Here is a 16,875-nt window from a genome sequence, read left to right as displayed (position 1 = left end):
TAGCACTCCTCTGCACTCTCTCCAAAGTATCCACATCCTTCTGGTAATGTGGCGATCAGAACTGCACGCAGTATTCCAAATGTGGCCAAACCAAAGTCCTATACAACTGTAACATGACCTGCCAACTCTTGTACTCAATACCCCTTCCGATGAAGGCAAGCATGCTGTATGCCTTCTTGACCACTCTATCCATCTGCGTTGCCATCTTCAGGGTACAATGGACCTGAACTCCCAGATCTCTCTGTACATCAATTTTCCCCAGGAGCCTTCCATTGACCATATAGTCCGTTCTTGAATTTGATCTTCCAAAATGCATCACCTCGCATTTGCCTGGATTGAACTCCATCTGCCATTTCTCTGCCCAACTCTCCAATCTATCTATATTTTGCTGTATTCTCTGACAGTCCTCCTCGCTATCTGCAACTCCACCAATCTTAGTATCATCTGCAAACTTGGTAATCAGACCACCTATACCTTCCTCCAGGTCCGAGCACAGATCCCTGTGGAACACCATTAGTCACCCTTCTCCATTTTGAGACACTCCCTTCCACCGCTACTCTCTGTCTCCTGTTGCCCAGCCAGTTCTTTATTCATCTAGCTAGTACACCCTGAACCCCATACGACTTCACTTTTTCCATCAACCTGCCATGGGAAACCTTATCAAATGCAAATACGGTGGGCTTTCCCTAAAGGTGGTCACTTGTGGGGCTCTTGCCAACTCTCCAGTTGGGATGCAGGATCCCCATCTCCTGGTTTAAAATCAGCCTGATAGCACACCAAGGAGATGGGCTATTTCACACATCAACTGGGCAGCACAATAGCATTGTGGATAGCACAATCGCTTCACAGCTCCAGGGTCCCAGGTTCGATTCCAGCTTGGGTCACTGTCTGTGCGGAGTCTGCACATCCTTCCCGTGTGTGCGTGGGTTTCCTCCGGCTGCTCCGGTTTCCTCCCACAGTCACAAAGATGTGCAGGTTAGGTGGATTGGCCATGATAAATTGCCCTTCGTGTCCAAAATTGCCCTTAGTGTTGGGTGGGGTTACTGGGTTATGGGGATAGGGTGGAGGTGTTGACCTTGGGTAGGGTGCTCTTTCCAAGAGCCGGTGCAGACTCGATGGGCCGAATGGCCTCCTTCTGCACTGTAAAATTCTATGATTCTATGAACTCTGCAATTACATTTTTAGCCACATGCCCCTAATCGCCTGATTACTCTTGGTACCTGTAATTTTCATTTTTCTACAATTATTTACTATTCCCTTTTTTAAAACACCTTGAAACATTGATGAACTTGGGTTCTATAATTGTGTTCAACAAATAATTAATAGAATCCCAACAATGCAGGAGGCCATTCAGCCTGGCAGGTCTGCACCAACCCTTCAAAAGAGCACCCTATCCCTGTAATCTTGTAACCCCACCTCGCCTGCAGATCTTTGGACACGAAGGGCAATTTAGCATGGCCAATCCACCTAACCTACACATTTTCGGATGGCTGGAAGAAGCCGGAGCACCTGGAGGAAACCCACACAGACAAGGGGAGAACGTGATAAACAGACAGTTACCCAAGGCCGGAATCAAACCTGGGTCCTTGGTGCTGTGAGGCAGCAGTGCTAACCACTGTGCCACCATGCTGCCTTGTTATTATTTTGTGACCATATTAATAATAATAATAATCTTTATTGTCACAAGTAGGCTTACATTGCAATGAAGTTACTGTGAAAAGGCGCTAGTCGCCACATTCCGGCTCCTGTTCGGGTACATAGAGGGAGAATTCAGAATGTCCAAATTAACAAACAGCACATCTTTCTGGACTAGTGGGAGGAAACCAGAGCACCCAGAGGAAACCCACGCAGACTCAGGGAGAACATGCAGACTCCGCACAGACAGTGATCCAACTGCGAATCGAACCTGGGACCCTGACGTTGTGAAGCAACTGTGCTACGTGCTATTAAACTATGCACTTAAATTATATAGAATAGGCCATTTTGCCCAACTACTCTACACAAGCCAACTCAAATTAATTAATTTCACCCTATCAGCCCATCCTTCTATGTAATCCATCCCTGTGTTGTTACTTAACTTCACCTTAAATGTGTCTGCTATTCTCCTCAGCCATTCCATGCCATAGTGCTTTCCACAGTCTAATCACTCTCTAGTAAAGACGTTTTCTCCCGAGTTCCTTCCTGGATTTAAGAGTTGACCACTTTATATTTAAGGCCTCTACTAGCTCTGGACTCCTTCACAAGAGGAAACTTCCCTACATCTACCTTTTCGAAATATTTCATAATTATAAAGATCAGGCCACATCTCAATCTTCTCCTTTCTGAGGAGACGTGCCCTAGGCAGTTCAGTTTTATCCCCACATAGCTGTCCCCTCATAGTCCTGGTAAACTTTCAGTGCACCTTTTCCAGAGTGCTTCTAGTTTTAACATGGAGACCAGGGTTGTGCACAAGCACCCTCAAATCCGGTTTAACCATTTAACTTTCACCTCTGTCGAATCCTAGCATCTAAATACTTGAAATAAAAACATATTTCTTCCACTTGCCGCCCCGATTAATTTGCCAGCTCGGTTTGCTTTTGCTTTGGAACTGCAATTCTCCAATTATATGACACCCCCCCCCCCCCCTCCTCCTCCCTTCCTTCATCTGACTGACTGTATTAAAGAAGATGCACACATTGGCTGCCAACTCCATCAGTCAGCGACTCAACAGCACCCTCATTGGTCGCTACGACACGTCAATCACAGGGCTGAGCTCCTATTCGTCCGGGAGGTTGTCAATCAAAACGCTGCCCTGCCCTTGGCGCGCCCCAGCTGTGCAGACTTCAGAAAGGCGGAAGTGAGACCAGTTAAAATAAAACATTAAAATAAAAGTAAAGCTTGCAAAAAATACAAAATCGCCCAGCATTACTGCAGACCCACAGTTTATTTTTTTTTTGGCTAGAAGATATGAGAACTGGTACATCTCAATACAAGGGCCAACATTATTTCTGCATTTAATACAGACTGAAGATAGCGTTGTCCTATAAATATGCCTCGACGCAACTGCAGAGTTATCCAAAACATTCTAAACTGAACTGTGTCACACCGAGATCGTTTAAGACATTTCCAGTTACAATGTCGTTCTGTTATTTAGCGGCCCCCGGCTCTCGCTTTACAGTGTCTACACAAGTCCAAAAAGACAAACCGAAACTGCAGAGTTCCTCCATATTTCAATACAGATTCTGTAAAATGCGCTTCAAGTTCAGTCGCCCCGACCAAAAATCAGCGAGAAGGAATTATTTTTTTTACAAAGTGCACTTGCTGACAAGAATGGTGCCGGATTGCACTTTAACCTTTTTTTAAAAAAAATGAAAACATACACAACGCAACACACACAAACGAGCCAGCATTTGGTAAAAGAAACAGAAACAAATTGCGTGTGTCGGCAAAGATCCAAGTCCGGCGTTAATTAAATTACTAACATTCGATGTTTCACAGCGGTGTTTATGGTAAAAACGAAACTAAAACTATAGAAAAAAAGGAAAGCTCCGCGCAAAAGTTGGAAACACTTTTCGTTTTCCTTTTGCAGCGAGGCGGCTCGAAGCGCTTGTTTCAGTCTCCCTCCCTCCCAAAAAGAAGAAACGCTGACATCTGCCCTGCATCTACAAATGTTGCAATACAACAGAGGCGACTTCCTGCTCAATGCATTCAGAATCTTTGACAAAATCGGATCATTTACCTCAAAATCCCCACTTCCAAAGATAAATGATCCCCTGGTGAGGTTTTTTTTTCAAAGTGTCTTGACAGTGGGATGGTCACGTCGAGAGGGAGGGAGGTGGTTGTTAGTGCGGGGAGAGGGAGAGGAAGGGGGGGGGGGGGGGGGTTGCGTCCAAGAGGCAGCCCCCAGTCCCGCCACTTGCAGAATTTAGATCGAAAGTAAAAGAAGGCGGCGGTAAGCTGGAAACTTCTCTCTCTCTCTCTCTGTGTGCCGCCGCCAACCCCCCCCCCCCCCCCCCCGATTTGTTTTTGTGTTTTGCCCCTCAGAATTTACAACATCGCCTGGGCGGGCCTCGGTTCTCAACTGCGGAAGTCTTCCGCGAACTTCCATTGGCCTGACGGCCTCCCGCCCTCCCTCTCCGCTGGCTCCATCCTTCACTCGGAAATGTCTTTTTTTTTCCCAGTTCCTCCACTTCCCCGTTCGTCAGCTCAGCGGACGGAGTGAGCGCCTGCTGTCAGTTGTTCAATGTTGGCATCAGCGCCCGGCTCCCGGGCTCCGGCAAACCTGACTTCAAACCGGTGGGGAGGGAGGGTGAAAAGCTTCAGTCAAGTCAATCTTGCGACCGATCAGCTCCATACCGTTGTGAAACGTTCACCTTAGGAATTAGATCAAAATGTATCGCCTATTCTGTGAGAAGAACATTTAATGTATCGTTTTGTTGCAACAGTGTTTATTGCTACAAAAATATTTCAAGTGCTAATTTGTTAAGAACGCCTGTTGGAGATAGATTGGTTCAGAGATGAGAGGATTGAGTTATGGAGAGAGATTGAACAGTTTAGGCCTATTACTCTCTCCAGTTTAGAAGAATGAGGGGGGATCAAATTGAGGTGTACAAGATGATGAAAGGTATGGGTAAAGTAGAGGTGGAGCGGATGCTTCCTCTGGGGCATTCTAGAATGAGAGGTCATTCGGATAGGCGGTAGCAAATTTAAAACAGAGTTGAGGACAAACTACTTCTCCCGAAGGGTCGTGAATCTGAGGAATTTGCTACCCCTGGGTGCTGGGACAGTGAGTAAATTTAAGAGGAGTCAGACAGATTTTTAATTAGTAATGGGTTGAAATGTTCCAGGGAATGGTCAGGATGGTGAAATTGAGGCCATCAGCCATGATCGTATTGAACAGTTGAACATATCAAACAGGTTTGAGAGGCTAAATTGCCCACTCCTGCTCCTAGTTGTTATGTTCTAATAACTATTCTGTCTAATTCCAGCTCTTGGTCAGTAGCCCTGTAGGTAACAGAACCTCAAGCACAAATCTGGTGTTCTTGATGAATAAGGGGATCAGGGGTTATGGGGAGAAGGCAGGAGAATGGGGACAAGGAACATATCAGCTATGATCGAATGGCGGAGCAGACTCAATGGGTGTAATGTGGGGGAGTGAGGGGGGGGCTTTTTATTTGCAGTTAAAATGTCATCTTTGGACCTTAGCATTTTTATTTTATCTTAGCAAAGTCCCTCTGCATTAACCCCTCGAAAGGACGTGTGTTAATCTTGTTTAAAATGAATGTGAACAATTGTTAAAATGAGATAGATGGAAGACTAATTTTGATGTAAAATGGTTGCAAATAAAGAGATTTTTACCACGTTATTCAGTTGGCAAATGCACAACCAGAGCTCTCACCTATTCTGTCATGTAATACGTCTTCATTTGCAATGCCCTCGTGTTATTTGGTGGGCAGGCTCTGTTATTGGTTTGACGGGCTCGCCTTAGATCAGAAAGTTTGTAACCTTTTTAAAAAGATTGTCTTCGGCTGGCGATCGGAGGAGCTTGTACCGGAGGGAAGCGATGTCTGGCCGCGGTAAAACCGGAGGCAAAGGGCGCACAAAGGCCGAGACCTGCTCCTCCAGAGCCGGTCTCCAGTTCCCTGTCAGTCCCGCATCACTCCCCCCTGCCCCCGGCTACCTGCAGCCAGCCATCCGCAACAAGCTGCTGGGGGGCGGGGGGGTCACCATCGCCCAGGGCAGGGTCCTGCCCAAACAACCAACCTGTGCTGCTGCTGCCGCCCAAGAAATCCGGGCACCCCTGAAGCGGATGGAGGGGGGGGGGGGGGGGGGGGAGGGTGAGGAATGAAAAGTATGCTGACCTAATTTCTGCCTCAGGGACATTTTAGTCACAGAGCAGGATTTATTTTTTTAAAGCCTCAGCCTTCGCCAGTCGTCATTTCCCGAAGAGAACAGCCAGCATTAACAGTGACAACAGCCCAGCCAGCCAAAGACCTAAGCAGTCAGCTCTGCACTTATCCATAAGGCACTAAAATCACCTCTGCTGATGATGTTCCCCACTTCTTTCCAGTCCTTTCCCCGTCACAGTTTCTTTTCGGCTCGGCATCAGCCCTGTGTTCAGAAATTACCCCCCCCCCCCCCCCCCCCCAATGAATTGACAGGAGATGCTGTAATTGCTGTAATGTAATGGAGAATTGTACATGTTGCTGCGCCACAACACAAACACTCTTGCTGCATGCCCATCCTGTCTGTCTGCCAGGACTAGTAGCTTCTAGGTTGTTTCATGTTTTTCCTGTTTCTAGTGTCCCTCCTTCCCAATTGGTCTGGATTTGTTTATTGTCACGTGTACCCAGGTGCAGTGAAAAGTATTTTTCTGCGAGCAGCTCAACAGATCATTAAGTACATGGGAAGAAAAGGGAAGAAAAGAAAATACGTAATAGGGCAACGCAAGGTATACAATGTAACTACATAAGCATTGGATGAGGGTGTAGTGTTAATATGGTCAGTCCATAAGAGGGTCATTTAGGAGTCTGGTAACAGCGGGGAAGAAGCTGTTTTGAGTCTGTTCGTGCGTGTTCTCAGATTTCTGTATCTCCTGCCCGATGGAAGAAGTTGGAAGAGTGAGTAAGCCGGGTGGGAAGGATCTTTGATTATGATAAAAGTGCCACGTATCAGGCACTATGGATTAATGTTCACACATAATTGGCTATGAAAGATCAATGTGTTATTTTCAGAAACCCCTTCAAAAGCTTAATGGGTAAATGTATTCCCATAGAATTATAATGACTCAGCAAAAGGGCCATTCAGCCCATCATTCTGTGCCAGCTCTTTGGTAAAACAAACTAATTAATAACACTTACTTGCTCTTATCCCGATGCCCTGGTGCATTACTGCCCCCCCCCCCCCCCCCCACTATTTATCGAATTGCTTTTTGAAAGTTTCAATTGGATCGAATTGCTTTTTGAAAGTTTCAATTGGATCGCCTCTCTTTCCATCGCTGCAGTTCAAATCGCACCAGCTTGCTGTTTAGAACAAATACTTCCTCATTTGGCCTCTAGTGTTTTGTCAATCACCTCCAATTAGCAATGCTTCTGCCACTGGAAACAATGTCTCCCTATTTACTCTTTCAAAACCCTTCACAGCTCTACCAAATCTCCTGCTAACCCCCTCTGCCTTGAGTGCTTCTCCAGTATCTCCACACAGCTGAAGTCCTGTTCCTAATGTGTGATGTCCAATATGCCAACTGAAGCCTAACCACCCTAATAAAATATTATTATTTTTAATCTTTATAGTACTGAACACGGCTGGTGCAAATTCTGTTATTTGAGCATGTCGAAAACTGTGGTTGACCACTTAGGAATGTGATGCAGCTTTTCATGAAGGAGAGATGATAATGGAGTGAGGCTGTGAGAATAGACTTCTATAGGATTTCAGGATGCATGTTAGATAAGAAAAGAAACAAGCTCAGGATGACCTACAACATTTGATCTTTGAATTGCTGTAATGTAAGGAACATAACCTATGGAGAAATTGCACTTTTTTTAACATTCATTCATGGGATTGTTGGCCCAGCATTTCTAAATTGCCCCGGATCCTTCTCATTTCAGAGGCATTTCAGACCACATTGCTGTCATATGTCGACCAGTTAAGGATGGCAGATTTCCTTCCCTAAAGGTCATTAGTGAACCAGAAGGGTTTTTACAACAATTGGAGTTTTAATTACAAGTTTTTAAATTTCATCATATGCCTTGATGGGATTTGAACATGGGTCCCCAGAACATCACCCTGTAACTATAGATTACTAACTAATCCAGTGACTACACCACTGCCTCTCTCCACTCTATCTTTGATTAAAACTGGTGTTACTGTGAGCCAACCAGCATCACTGGCTGAGTGTGAATTAGATATTTAACACAGTGCACAGATATTTAACACTGCATCACAATGGTTAGCACTGTTGCTTCACAGTGCCAGGTCCCGGGTTCAATTACCAGCTTGGGTCACTGTCAGTGCGGAGTCTGCACGTTCTCCCCGTGTCTGCGTGGGTTTCCTCTGGATGCTGCAGTTTCCTCACACAAGTCCCAGAAGACATTCTGTTAGATGAATTGGACATCCTGAATTCTTCCTCTTGTGTACCCGAACAGATGCCGGAGTGTGGCGACTAGGGGCTTTTCACAGTAACTTCATTGCAGTGTTAATGTAAGCATGACAATAATAAAAATTATTATTATTAGATATTTTGTTCATTCACAGGATGTGAGCATCATTGGCAAGGCCTGTATTTATTGCCCGTCCCTAATTGCTCTTAAGAAGATGGTGAATTAACCACTGCGATCTGTGTGATGATTGTACTTTTTTGGAGCAGCTTAATACAACTTAGGGAAAGTTCTACAAGAGAGGCGGTGGTACCTGACCTAATATTAGGGAATTAAGCCGGGCAGATGGTTTGAGGTGTCAGTAGGGAATCAGTTCAGTGATAGTGACCATAACTCAGGAAGATTTATGGTAGTTATGGAAAAGGACAAAGCTGGACTGGAAATAAGGTTTATGAACTGGGGAAGACTGCTTTTATATGATAAGGCAGGATCTGGCCAAAGTGGACTGGGGGCAGCTACATGTAGGAAGATCCACATCAGAACAGTGGGAGCCATTCAAAAAGAAAATGGAGAGACTGCAAGGCCAACATGTTCCTATAAAGGTCAAGGGTCAAAGGTCAAGAACAAAGAAAAGTACAGCACAGGAACAGGCCCTTCGGCCCTCCAAGCCTGCGCCGACCATGCTGCCCATCTAAACTAAAATCTTCTACACTTCCAGGGTCCGTATCCCTCTATTCCCATCCTATTCATGTATTTGTCAAGATGCCCCTTAAACGCCACTATTGTCCCTGCTTCCACCACCTCCTCCGGCAGCGAGTTCCAGGCACCCACTACCCTCTGTGTAAAAAAAACCTGCCTCGTACATCTCGTCTAAATCTTCAACCAACAAATTCAGAGTACCCTTGATGTCACGAGATATACAACATTGGATAAGGAAAAAAGGAAGGCTTGTGGCAGATTCAGGTGGCTCAAAACAGTGGATGCTTTAGAGATATATATAAAGTGCAGGGTGGGGTGCTTAAGAAATGAAGAGAGCGAAGAGCAGGGCATGGGAAAACGCTGACAGGCAAAATAAAGAAAATCCCTAGGTGTTTTATAAGTATACTAAGGGCAAGAGGGTAAGCAAGGGTAGAGTAAGGCCCGGTAGGGGACAACCACTGTGGAGACGAAAGATGTAGGTCAGGTATTAATTAAGTATTTTGCATCTGTGTTCATTATGGAGAAGGATGATGTAGGTATAGAAAGCAGGGAGGGAGACTGATATAATTGAACAGATCAGCTTTGAGGGGGAGGAGGTGCTAGCGATTGTAGCAAGCTTAAAAGTGGATAAATCCCCAGACCCAGATAAGATGTCTCCAGGCTGCTGTGTGAGGCATGGGAGGAGATTGCAAGGGCTCTGATGTCATCTCTCTGGCCACAGAAGAGATGCCAGAGGACTGGAGGACAGCTCATGTGGTACCATTATTCAAGAAGGGAGGTAGGGAAATACCAGGTAATTACAGGCCACTGAGTGTAACACAAGTGCGGGGGAAATTATTGTAAAAAAAATTCTGAGGGACAGAATTAATCTTCATTTGGAGAGGCAAGGATTAATCAAGGATAGTCAGCATGGCTCTGTCAGGAAGAGATCATGTCGAGCAAATTAGATTGAATATCCTGAGGAGGTGTCCAGGTATGTAAATGAGGGCAGTGCAGTTGATGTATTCTACATGGACTTCAGTGAGGCTTTTGACAAGGCCCCGCACGGGGTTACTGATCAAGAAGCTAAGAGCCCATGGGGCCAGGGCAATTTAGCAAATTGGATCCAAAATGGGCTCAGTGGCAGGAGGCAGAGGCTGATGATCGAAGGTTGTTTTTGTTACTGGAAGCCTGTATCCCGTGGTATACCCGAGGGAATTGTGCTGGGTCCCTTGCTGATAATTGTGTACATTAATGATCTAGATGTAAATGTGGGGCATATGATCAATAAGTTCGCAGATGATACGAAAATTGGTGGTGTGGTAAAAAGCGAGGAAGAAAGCCTTAGGTTACAGGATGAAAAAGATGGGCTGGTTTAATGGACAGAACCGTGAAAAAGGGAAGTTAATCCTGAAAAGTGTAAGGTGACACATTTTGGGAGGACTAGCAAGGAAAGGGAGTATACAATGAATGATAGGACACTAGGAAGTACAGAGGTCAGAGGGACCTTGGGTTGCATGTCCATAGATTCCTGAAATTAGCAGGACAGATAGAAGGATACTTGCCTTTATCAGCTGAAGCATAGAATAAAAGAGCAGGGAGATGATGATGGAATTGCATAAAATGCCCGTTAGACCACAGCTGGAATACTGTGTGCAGTTCTGCTCACCACACTATAGGAAGGGTGTGATTGTACTCGAGAGAGTGCAGAGGAGACCCACCAGGATGTTGCCTGGGCTGGAGCATTTCAACTATGAAGAGAGGCTAGATAGGCTGGTGTTGTTTTCCTTGGAGCAAAAAAAGGCTGAGGGGGCGGGGAGACCTCATTGAGGTGTGCAAAATTATGAAGATTATAGATAGAGAAAATAGGAAGAAAATTCTCTCCTTAGTAGAGGGGTTAATAACCATGGGGCAAAGTGTTAAGGTAAGGGGCAGGAGATTTAGAGGAGATTTGAGGGGGAAACACTTTCACCCAGAGGGTGGTGGGAACCTGAAACTCACTTGCTGAAAGGGTGGTCGAGGCAGGAACCCTCACAACATTTGAGAAGCATTCAGATGAGTATTTGAAATGCCATAGCATACAAGGACAAGTGCTGGAAAATGGGATTAGAATAGATAGGTGTTTGATGGCCAGCACAGATAGGATGGGTTGAAGGGCCCCTTTCTGCACTGTAAAACACGATGAGGGATTTTATAGGCCATTTCAGAGGGCAATGTTGAGTCAATCAATCACATAGTGCTTTAACTATGAATGCTAGAGGTGACGACGATGCGCTGAGCAGTCACCCCTCAGGTGGCTCTCCTCCCGTGGATCCGAAAAATAGCCACTTTTTAACGAAAACAAGCCAGAAAACGTGGGAAGTCATTCCCCAACCTTTGTAAGATGGGAGAAAGAAGAGAGAGGGGGGGAAAATAAGAAGAAACGCCCAGAAAAAGCCAATCTGGGGGCTGAACAGAGACCAGGAGTTGAAAGGGCCAGGAAAGGCAGTATTCGGACGAGCCAACCAGACCAGCGCATGAGGTGGCAGAGCACACTTTTCATCAGAGCGAGAAGAACAGAGCAGCCTCGAACAAACCCCTGCCGCACTGGGGGGAGCTGAAGGCACCATGGGAGCACCAGCTGGATATAAAAGCAGAGATAAAAGCGGTCATGCTGGCCTGCAGTGAAGGACGTGTGGCCGAAACTCTGGCACAAATACAGCTCGCCCTGAGCAGAGCGGAGAAGAGACTGGAAGCCCAAGAGACATCCATTAAGGTCTTGGAGAAAGCCGCAACCAACCAGAGTGATCGGATCATGGAGAATGAGGTGACGAGGTTGGTCAAGATGGAGGGCAGCCTGAGGGTTAAAGTTGAGGACCAGGGGAACCACTCAAGGAGGCAAAACCTGCGGATTGTGGGCCTACTGGAGGGAATTGAGTGCAGGGACCCCACAAATTAAGTGGCCCAGATGCTGGGCAACCTGGTGGGAAGGGAGACTTTCCCCAACCCACCAGAAATAGGGCACACCGGTTGCTGCGCCCGAAACCCAAAGCCGGGTAAACAACCGAGGACAGTAAAAACCAAACTGCACCGGTACCATGACTGAGAAAGAAGACTACGCTGGGCCAGGCACACCAAGAGCTGCAGCCGGGAGGGACAAAATAAGAATATACCAGGACATTGGGGCTGACCTGGCCATGCGCCGGGCAGAATTTAACAGGGCAAAAGCAGCACTGTACAAGAATTGCGTACACTTTGGTACCCAGCAAAGCTCTGGGTCACATACCAAGGCGAGGAACACTTTTCCACAGCCCCAGCTGAGGCAGGCAAGTTCATCGTGGAGTGCGGATTGGAGCAGCAAAAGCAGGGAAAGCGATAAAGGACCCATGGCAAGGAACGACAGCATGGCGACGAGCTAATGGTAGGTAGAGAAGAAGATCTACCATTCCTGCTACGGGACGAGGGCCAGCGGGTGGCAATACTGATCAATAAGAGGACGATGTTTAAGGTGACAAAGACGGGTACGGGCCCGGGGGGGTGTGGTACGTCATGGTCAGCGGGGCCCTAGACGGGGCACCGTTAGTATTCGCCAACGCGTAAGCTCCCAAGTGGGACGACACGAAATTAATTAAAAAGACCATACCGGAAATCCCTGACATAGCAACGCATCGATTGATCATGGGGGGGACTTTAACTGTGTACTGGACCCAAGGACAGACAGGTCGAACCCCAAAACAGGGAAGACCTCGAGCATGGCAAAGGAACTCAGTCGTTTTATGGAGCAGATGGGGGCAATGGACCCATGGAGGTTCACCCACCCAGGAGAGAAAGAGTTCTTCTCACCAGTACACAACGAATATACCAGGATTGACTCCTTTGTGATGGGGAAATCAGTGCTTCCAGGGCTGGTCAAAGCAGAATACGCCGACCATGCTCCACACTGTATGGATGTGAGGTTGGAGTCAGGCAGTGCCCAACGCCCCACATGGAGGTTGGACAATGTCCTATTGGCCGACAAGGTCTTCAGCGAGAAAGTATATCAGGCCATAGCTGAATATACAAAAACCAATCAAAACAGAGAGGTCTCACCCTCCACATTCTGGGAGGCACTAAAGGCCGCGATTAGAGGGAAAATGAAGAAACAGGTATAGAAGGATACAGGCGGTTGGTCTAGATAGGACATGTGATTGGCGCAGGCTTGGAGGCTGCAGGGCCTGTTCCTGTGCTGTATTATTCATTGTTCATTCTAATTATCGACTTTAAAGCACAAAGAGACAGGGAGAAGAGAGTGATTAGGCAGCAGTTGGTCGAATCCATACTGGAGGTAGACTGTAGATACTCCGAGGCCCCGACCTTAGAGCTCCTGGCGTACAGGAAAAAGCTACAAATGGACTTTGACCTGCTCTCCACGAGGAAAGAGGTACACCAACTCCGTCAGGCACGGGGGACCCTATACAAATACTAAGACAAAGCACACCAGATGAGAAAGCAGGCAACCACTAGAGAGATCGTGCAAATTAGAGAAAGCAGAGGCACATTGGAAACAGGCCCAGACAAGGTTAACAAAACCTTCGAGACCTTTTGCTGGGGGCTGTAGTCCTCAGAACACCCCCCAGGGGACTCGGGGCTGAAACAGTTCCTCGACGAACTGGATATGCCAGTTGTGGGTACAACGCGAACGTACGGACAAACAACACCAGCTTCCAGTGCATCCAGCTGCACAGGGCCACCACACAGGGATACCCATTGTCCCCGCTGCTTTGCCCTAGCGATCGAACCACTAGCGATCGCACTCAGATCAGCAAAGAACTGGAGGGGGATTCAAAGAGGAGGCAAAGAGCACAGAGTCTCGTCCTATGTGGATGACTTGCTTCTCTACAACTCGGACCCATAAAGCAGCATGGAAGATCATTGTGCTCCTGAAAGACTTTAGTGCCTTCACGGGCTACAAACACAACATGAGCAAAAGTGAGATCTTCCCGGTGAACCCGCAAGGGGGAGGGGCAGCACTGGTGGGACTGCCCTTTAAACAAGCCCAACACAAATTCCACTACCTGGGGATCCAAATCGCTCATGACTGGATGGGGGTTCACAAGTGGAACCTGACCAGCCTGACACAGGAAGTCAAAAAGGACCTGCAGAGATGGAACACACTCCCACTCTCCCTGGCGGGGAGAGTGCAGATGATCAAAATGAACGTGCTGCCCAGGTACCTCTTCCTACTTAGATCCATCCCGATCTACATCCCAAGGCCTTTTTCAACTCATTGGACAAGTTAATCATGGCGTTTGCATGGGGGGGGGGGGGGGGGGGTGTAGAATACTAGGATCCCAAAGAAAGTCCTGCAGAAAACAAGATCCAGCGTGTGGCTAGCCCTCCCAAACCTACAACACTACCACTGGGCAACAACAGCAGAAATAGTGATGGGATGGATTAAGGAGCCAGTGGGCATGCGTGGAGGAGGCCTCCTGCAGGGGGACCTCGCTCCGGACCCTCACCATGGCGGCACTCCCATCGCCACCCAAAAAAACACTCCAGCAGCCCAGTGGTGGTAGCCACCCTCCAGACCTGGAACCAGCTACAGCAACAATTCGGCCTGACCAAAATACATAGATTCATCGATACAAAGAAACATAGATAGGAGCAGGAGGAGGCCTTTTGTCCCTTCAAGCCTGCTCCCCCATTCATCACGATAATGGCTCATCATCCAATTCCTTTTTTTTTTCTTTTTTTTAATTTAGTGCACCCAATTCATTTTTGCCAATTAAGGGGCAATTTAGCATGGCCAATTCACCTAACCGGCACATCGTTGGGGTGAGGGGCGAAATGCACGCAACACGGGGAGAATGTGAAAACTCCACACACAGTGTCCCAGAGCCGGGATCGAACCTGGGACCTCGGCGCCGTGAGGCAGCAGTGCTAACCACTGCACCACCGTGCTGCCCACGATCATCCAATTCCGACAAAGCCTCCATCTGCAATAGCCATAAGTTCATGCCAGCACTCACGGACGCCACCTTTAAAAGGTGGAGACAGGAGGGGAGACACTGACAGTTAGGGACCTATACACCAATGGCAGGGTCACAACACTGGACAAACTGATGGAGAGATTCCAGCTAGCTAAGGAAAATGAACTCAGATACCTGCACTTTAAAAACTTCCTACGGAAGGAGACAAGGACATACCCGCGACCACTGCAACAGACCTACTAGAAGAACTACTGGACGCAGACATTCTAGGTAGAGGAAACTATAACGAGATGTATGAACAACTGATAGAGAGAGCCGACACTGTACAGGACGTGACGAGGAGGAAATGGGAGGATGACTTGGAGCTCAAAATAGGGTGAGGACTCTGGAGCGAAGCACTGCACAGGGTCAACGCCACCTCCACATGCGCAAGACTGCAACTAAAAGGGAGCCACTTAACAAGAACCCGAATGAGCAGGTTCTTCCTGGAGGTGGAGGACAGATGTGAACAGTGCCAAGGAGGCCCGGCCAACCACGCACACATGTTCTGGTCTTGCCCCAGCCTTGCTGGGTACTGAACAGCCTACTTCGATGCAATGTCTAAAGTGGTGGGGATGAGGGTGGAGCCATGCCTGAAAGTGGCTGTCTTCGGGGTATCAGATCAGCAAGATCTCTTCATGGAGAGGAGGGCGGACGCCCTTGCCTTTGCCTCCCAGATCGCCCGCCACTAAATCTTGCTCGGCTGGCGGTCAGCAGCACCACCCAAAGCTGCAGACTGGCTGTCCGACCTCTCGGAATCTCTCCAAATGGAGAAAATCAATTTCGCCATCTGGGAGTCGGAAGATGGCTTCCTCAAAACATGGGAGCCATTCAGCCGACTGTTCCGGGACCTGTTTGTGGCCAACAAACAAACTGACAAATGAACAAATAAACAGGTAACCAAGAGTCAGGGGAAAGTAGCCAAGACATGATAGAAGAGAGGGAAGGGAGGGAGTACTGGGTTGGGGAGGAGGGGGGGGGGGGGGGGGGGGGGGTGCGGAGCAAGAGGGAGGAGCCAAACACAGCAGAAAAGAAGGGAGTCGCAGAGAAGAAGGGGTGGGAGGGGAGGGTGGATGAGAGGGGGGTAGGGGAAGGGGGAGGGTTGGGTTGGGGGCAGGAACAGGGGGGAGGAAGGTCAAGGGAATGTGAAAAACAGAAGGGAGCCAGAAGAGAGGAAAGAGGAGGGAACACAAGCTGGGGGGAGAGCGCAGGAAACGACAACCACAACAAGCACAGCAAGGCCAAAGAGAGAAAGAAAGAACAGGAAGAAGGAACAACAGACAGCCGAAGCTGAGGCAAATGTCAAATGGACAAAAGCAAAAAAGAAAACCAACCAAGAGATGCAAGTGACATCCTTCCACTTGGTTTTGTTTTGCTTGTTTTGTAAAAAAAAATAGAAAAGAGGGGGTGAAAGCGCCCCCCATACTGCTATGTGTTGTGAAATGTTTCTTGCTTCTTTGTAAATATACTTCCAAGTTTTTTTCCCCTTTGTTTTTATTTTTCATATTTTTTTTTCATTTCTCTGTGTGTACATCTGTAAGTTTATCATGGATACAACCCAATAAAAACGATTTAAAAAACTATGAAGGTGAGCACGGTGGCGCAGTGGTTAGCGCTGCTGCCTCACGGCACCGAGGTCCCAGGTTCGATCCCGGCTCTGGGTCACTGTCCGTGTGGAGTTTGCACATTCTCCATGTGTTTGTATGGGTTTCACCACCACAACCCAAAGATGTGCAGGGTAGGTAGATTGGGCACGCTAAATTGCCCCTTAATTGGATAAAATGAATTGGGTACACTAAATTTATTAAGTGCCAGAGTGGATAAAGATAACGTATTCCCTTTCCCAAAAGACATGTGGGGTGGGATTGTCCGGACGGCGATGCCAAAATCGCGTTCGGCAATCAGCCGGAGAATCCACGTTCACGACTAATCGCGATTCTCCAGCACCTCCAAAGCGCCGTACTCGCACAATACGCCGTGCGCCATAGCGACAGCTGAGGCCCACCCCCCGAAGCTCCGCTCCTGACCAGCCGAGCTGCCGATGGCGTCGGTCACGTGTGGTCTCATCCATCGGGAATTCGGCGTGGTGGCTGCGAACTCAGTCCTGCACCACCACAGTTGGGGGAGGGCCAATC

At 47.8% G+C, this 16,875-nt stretch overlaps 1 protein-coding gene across 1 annotated transcript in view; it reads right to left on the bottom strand.

The window, feature by feature from the left end:
- The window catches only part of irf2 (interferon regulatory factor 2), a 104,028-nt gene extending 100,049 nt beyond the window's left edge, over positions 1-3,979 (bottom strand). The window contains 1 exon segment of the mRNA XM_038805685.1: positions 3,719-3,979. The gene's annotated coding sequence lies outside the window, so the exon portion shown is untranslated.
- Between the last annotated feature and the right edge of the window lie 12,896 nt (positions 3,980-16,875).

The sequence above is a fragment of the Scyliorhinus canicula genome, chromosome 8, assembly GCF_902713615.1.
Source record: "Scyliorhinus canicula chromosome 8, sScyCan1.1, whole genome shotgun sequence".
NCBI lineage: Eukaryota > Metazoa > Chordata > Chondrichthyes > Carcharhiniformes > Scyliorhinidae > Scyliorhinus > Scyliorhinus canicula.
Note: the sequence above shows the minus strand (reverse complement) of the source record. Positions and strands in the feature narration are given on the sequence as shown.